We start from the raw sequence: 6000 nt of genomic DNA on the forward strand, positions 1-6000 counted from the left end.
GCAACGAGGGGCCCACGAGGGTGGAGGGCGCGCCTTGGGGAGGTGGGCGCGCCCCCTGCCTCGTGCCTTCCTCGTTGATTGCTTTACGTAGACTCCAAGTTCTCTGGATCACGTTTGTTCCAAAAATCACGTTCCCAAAGGTTTCATTCCGTTTGGACTCCGTGATATTCTTTTCCTTCAAAACACTGAAATAGGCAAAAAAACAGCAATTTGGGCTGGGCCTCCGGTTAATAGGTTAGTCCCAAAAATAATATAAAAGTGTATAATAAAGCCCATTAAACATCCAAAACAGAATATAATATAGCATGGAACAATAAAAAATTATAAATATGTTGGAGACGTATCATGGACGCCCGTGGGACGACAGGAAAGCTAAGTCATGCCGAACTTTAAACATTACTTTTTATATAAGGTTATTCCCCTCAGAGATCTCGTCCTTTGTATGGAAAACCTGCACGCAATGGGGCCATTCCGCTATTGGCAACGCCCTTACTCTGTTTCGAGTCCGCTCAACAGCTTAAGCGGCCGCGTCGAGAACGGGACGGTAGCCTTCCGTAATTGTGAACGCTCTCGATTCTGACTCGAGTCAAGCTCGACAGTTCGAGCGGCCGCGTTGAGAGCGGTAAGGTGGTTCGCCTGGCAGCAAGCACACCCGACAGGCCATTGCGGATCCGCCCCCGAGGAGCCGCCCTGGGTTTACGCGTCGGCAAGCCTACCCGATTAGCGTAGGGTGAACATACAAAGGGGGGATTGAACAGGAAAGTAACATGCATAATATCAAAAGTGTTGCAGAGTTATATTACATCACTTGTTGCCGTAGTTCTAACTAAAGATAAAAATTATCTTGGTTGTGAACCTGCAGCAACGAAAAGAAACGGGTGCCTAGTCCCGGCGCTGGCCCTCTACCCTCTGGATTCCATCGATGCCGCTGATGACGGGCTCGATACGTTCCCTGAGCGGCGCGAGGTACACATCCTCCGGCAAGCTCTCCAGCGCAGCGTGGAAGTCGAGGGTGGGATTCCAGTCTGCCACCTTGGTGAGAACCTTGGTCATTGCACCCCGGCAAAGCCTCCGGGCCTCCAGGGCTCCAAGGACACCCTCGAAGAATAGGGTCAGCCTGGCGTTGGAGGTTGTGCTGCGATCCGGGGCGTACCTCACGTTTGGTATACCCATGGTGGCCAGCTGCATGGTGATCCTGCCGGCGACGTCCTCCAGGCGGCCGATCCAGCGATTCTCGCCCTCCACAAAATCCTTGTGGTTGGCGGCTTCGTTCTTCCGCAGCTACTTCTCGGCCTCCAGATTCTTGGCCAGGGTCCCTTCCCGGGCCTTGGCCTCCGAGAGCGTCTTCTCAAGACCCTCCAGCTTCAGCTTCATATCTCTGATGGAGTCGTTGGCCTCGGAGAGTGATATGTCTCCAACGTATCTATAATTTATGAAGTATTCATGCTATTATATTATCAACCTTGGATGTTTTATATGCATTTATATGCTATTTTATATGATGTTTGGGACTAACCTATTAACCTAGTGCCCAGAGCCAGTTTCTGTTTTTCCTTGTTTTTTGGGTTTTACAGAAAAGGAATATCAAACGGAGTCCAATTGCCGTGCCAATTTTTGACGATTTTTTATGGACCAAAAGAAGACCCCGGAGTAAAAGAGTTGGGCCAGGAGAGTCCCGGGGCGCCCACGAGGGTGGGGGGCGCGCCAACCCCCCCCAGGCGCATGGGCCTGCCTCGTGGATGCCTCGGGCACCTCCTTAACGTGAGACCGATGCCAAAAAATCCTATAAATACAGAAACCTCAGAAAATTAACCTAGATCGGGAGTCCCGCCGCCGCAAGCCTCTGTAGCCACGAGAAATCAATCTAGGCCCTCTCCGGCACCCTGCCGGAGGGGGCCATCATCACGGGAGGCCATGGAGGAGGATCCCGGAGGGGCCATCATCACCATGAAGGCCAAGGACCAGAGGGGGGAGGCCATGGAGGAAGAAGCACAAGGGGGAGAAACTCTCCTCCTCTCTCTTGGTGGCGCCGGAGTGCCATCGGGAGGGGAATCATCACCGCGGTGATCGTCTTCATCAACATCACCATCATCATCACCATCCTCATCTCTTTTACGTGGTCCACTCTCCCGCATCCCGCTGTAATCCCTACTTGAACATGGTGCTTTATGCCACATATTATGACCCAATGATGTGTTGCCATCCTATGATGTTTTGAGTAGATATCTTTTGTCTTTGGGCTGATTGATGATCTAGATTGGTATGAGTTGTATGTTTTACTTTGATGCTGTCCTATGGTGCCCTCCGTGTCATGCAAGCGTGAGGGGTTCCCGCTGTAGGGTGTTGCAATACGTTCATGATTCTCTTATAGTGGGTTGGTGAGTAACTGAAACACAAACCCGAGTAAGGGGGTTGTTGCGTATGGGAATAAAGAGGACTTGATGCTTTAATGCTATGGTTGGGTTTTGCCTTAATGATCTTTAGTAGTTGCGGATGGTTGCTAGAGTTCCAATCATAAGTGCATATGATCCAAGTAGAGAAAGTATGTTAGCTTATGCCTCTCCCTCATATGAAACTGCGATAGTGATCACCGGTCTTGTCAACGATTACCTAGGACAATTCCGCACACCGATCCATCATTATTCCACACTCGCTATTTATAATATTTAGTAATATATTCTAACTTTATGATAACAACACCTAATTTTATGTTTTAGCTCTCTGATACCATACAAAGTTATCCTCTTCATACCCACAACGTAGTTTTATTTCTTGTTGCTAGTTGGAAGCAAACGTCCGGTGTACGTAGAGTCGTATCAGTGGCAGATAGGGCTTGAGAGAATATTGATCTTACCTTTAGCTCCTTGTGGGTTCGACACTCCATACTTATCACTTCCACCTTTGGAAATTGCTACGATGATTCCTTGCACTTGGGGATTATCAGACAGCTGCTCAGCCTTGCCAAGGACTGCGCCCTGCGCCTCCACCAGGGCACCGTTGAGCGTGTTCTTCTGCTCAGCCAGCTTCAGGGTCTGGTCCTTCAGCCCGTCCCGCTCCACCTCCAGCTCCTTCACCTTGCCGGCGTGAACCAGAGCCTGGGCATTGAGTGCGTCCCTGTGCCTCTTCTCCAGCTCTTGGGTCTGCTGCATGATGAGCTTCTCCACCTCCTCGTCCTTGCCGTGGAGCGTTGCGGCAAGCTTCTCCTCACGTGCAGCAAGGTCCTCCTCCTGGGAGTTCAGCGCGTCCTGGTGCTGGGTTCGAGCGGCCTCGGCTTCGGCGGCCAGGTTCTTCGCCGTCTCCTGGGCCTTCTCGATGTCGGCCCGCTTCATGGTGAGCTCCACCTCTCACTCAGCCAGCGCGTCCTGGGCGGCCTTCAGGTCCTTGTGGGCCTGGCGGAACCAAGCCTGCGCCTCGGTGACGCGCCCTTCGAGGTCCGCCTCCGCCTTGTCCACCACCGCCATCCTAGACTTGGCCTTGTCCAGGCGAGCGCAGTGAAGCTCCCGGAGCTTCTGGAAGTTGGCGCCCATGGCCTGGAGGAGCCGCTCTTCCTGGGAGCTGCCACCACCGGCGCTCGGCTCGTCAACAACCTCAAGCCCGGTGCGGCAAGCACCTCGTCATCGAACACCTCCCCCTCGACGGGCGCCCCGGTGCTCGCCGTCCCTGGGAGGTGGACGAACAGGTCGTCGCTCACCCTCAAGTACCTGCCTGAGCCAGAGGCAGCGGAGGAGGAAGGTTGGTCGTCAACCACCTCCTCCTCGGCAGCGGCCTTGCCGGCCTCCTCGGCAGCAGCCTTGCCGGGCTCCCCGGCGGGCCCTTGGCGGCCTCCTCGGTGGTGATCTTCTCGGTCTCCGCCGCGGCATCCTTGGCGACGTCCTCGATGACGGTGTCTATATCCTCCGGATCCGCCGAGGAAGGACCTGGATACCGAAAAGAGGATGAGGCGAAGCCAAGACCAAGATTCAGAAAGAAGAGAAAAAGGAACAAGGACAGAAGGCGAGTGACTTACCCGTGCCGGGCTGAGAAGCAGAGGTCCCCTCCCCGCCAACATTTGGCGCCGAGGCAAAGCCACCAGCGCCCGAGTTCACCTCATCCTCCTCCTCCGTGTGCATGGGCTCGGTGCTTGGCGCCCTTGCCGGGGACGCCCCTCGGGGCGGCATGGTCGATGGGGGCAGCATGTTGGGGGTAGCCCTCGGTGGCTCCTCCCGCTGCTGCCCTCCTCCTGCAACCACGGTAAGGTCAGCGCCAAAGGATCATACCCCCGACACACGTCGACGAGGGGTGACTGGTGAACTTATGCTGGGGGCTGTGCCGGGGGCTGCTGTCCGAACTGCTCAACACCACCAGTGGCGTATCGGAAGCGCATGCCGGGGGCTGGCCGCTCGCCGAAGCCCTGGCCCTCTTCACCCTCTGGGCCAGCGTCTCCGCATCCCTGCAAAGATGGAAACAACTCAAGATAAGCGGCACAGTTTGAGGCAGAGATGGCAAGAAAGAGGGAACAAGATACTTACTCGTCTTCCACCTCCTCCTCTGCTTCCTTCCTCTTCCTCCTTGGGCTGAGGGACCCAAAATTGAAGACAACCTCCGCGTCGTCATCGGCGGGGGAAGGGGAAGCAGAGAGGATCCGTGGGCGCTTGGACGAAGAAGAGGCAGATGCTTTCTTCTTCGCCATCGCGGCCTTCACCAGCTTCTTCACCGCCGCGGCCCTTGTCTGGCGGCAGACCCCTCCTCGGCTTGCCGCAGTTGTACGGCCCTGCCGGACCGGACCGGCTCACCAGAAGTGGCCCGCCGCAGGACTCGCCCTCTTCCCGCGACCGGAGGGTCGACAGCCTTGACCTCCTTCTCCGACAACTCGTCGGCCACATCTTCGACGAGAGGGGCCCCGGTGCCGGTGCTGCTGGCTTCCCTAGCGGACTCCGCCCACTGGGCAAGCTCCTTCTCCTCCGCGGCCGCCGCGGCCTTGTCCTCCACACCGTCGGCGCTGCCGGCCTCCTTGGCGAGCTCCGCCTCCACCGCCCTGGCGGCGATATAGTCCAGCTCCACCTGGGTGGTGTCCTGGACGAGCCGCGGCTCGGCAGTGACATACTTCTCCTCCAAGGTGTCGAAAAACTACTGCACCTGGTCCTCCGGCGGCTCAGCCCAATTTGGGACGAGGCCGTGCGCGTTGAACTCCGGCATCATGGCGATGATGTCGCTCCGACATGAATTGTTGCACAGCGGGACCACCCCCACCGGCAACTTAAACAAGTGCCCCTTGGCGACCTTGTCGGCCTTCGCGGCCTTGCCGGACCGCTCAACCTCGCCGTCGGGATTCACGTCGAGCTGGAAGAGCCGCTGGCAGAAGTGGGCATGCCCCATCACCGTGAAGTTGTGGTCCAAGCCGGGTTGGAGCCACATGATGTCGGCGGCGTTCGTAAGGAGCCAGGCCGGCCTCCCCTTGTTGTGCAGTGGAGCGATTCGGCGGCGGATGAAATCCGCCCCGATCATCTCAAGGGTGAGCCCGGCCTCGGTGAGATGAAGGATCCTGGTGGTCGCGACCGTGAGCTTCTTGTCATCGACATCGACACCACTCCAGTCGCTTCTGCGGACCGGCGGCGCCTAGCGAACCTCGCAGAATGCTGGTGGGTCCTTCTCCTCAATCCAGCACCACCGGCCTCGCCACTCCTCCCACCTCTCCTTCTGGGCGCCGTCCGGATATCTCTTTCTCCTGGGTCCTAGGGATCCAGGCGACGCAACCGGAAATGGCGCCCCCCTTTTGGATGCGAGGGAAGAAATAGTGGCAGAAGAGCGCTGTGTTGGGATGCACCCCGGCGAAACCCTCGCAGAGGTGCGCACAAAGAGCCATGCACACCACGGCATTTGGAGTAAAATCCAGAAGGTGGAAGCCGTAGGTGTGCATGATGTCGCTGAAGAAATCAGAGAAGGGGGGCAGAGGCCGCAAGAAAAGTAGTCAACGAAGAACGGGTACCGATTCGGGCCGGCTTCAGCGAAGGCGGCGGGGAT

The sequence above is a fragment of the Aegilops tauschii genome, chromosome 4 (genome assembly GCF_002575655.3).
Source record: "Aegilops tauschii subsp. strangulata cultivar AL8/78 chromosome 4, Aet v6.0, whole genome shotgun sequence".
NCBI classification, from domain to species: Eukaryota; Viridiplantae; Streptophyta; class Magnoliopsida; order Poales; family Poaceae; genus Aegilops; species Aegilops tauschii.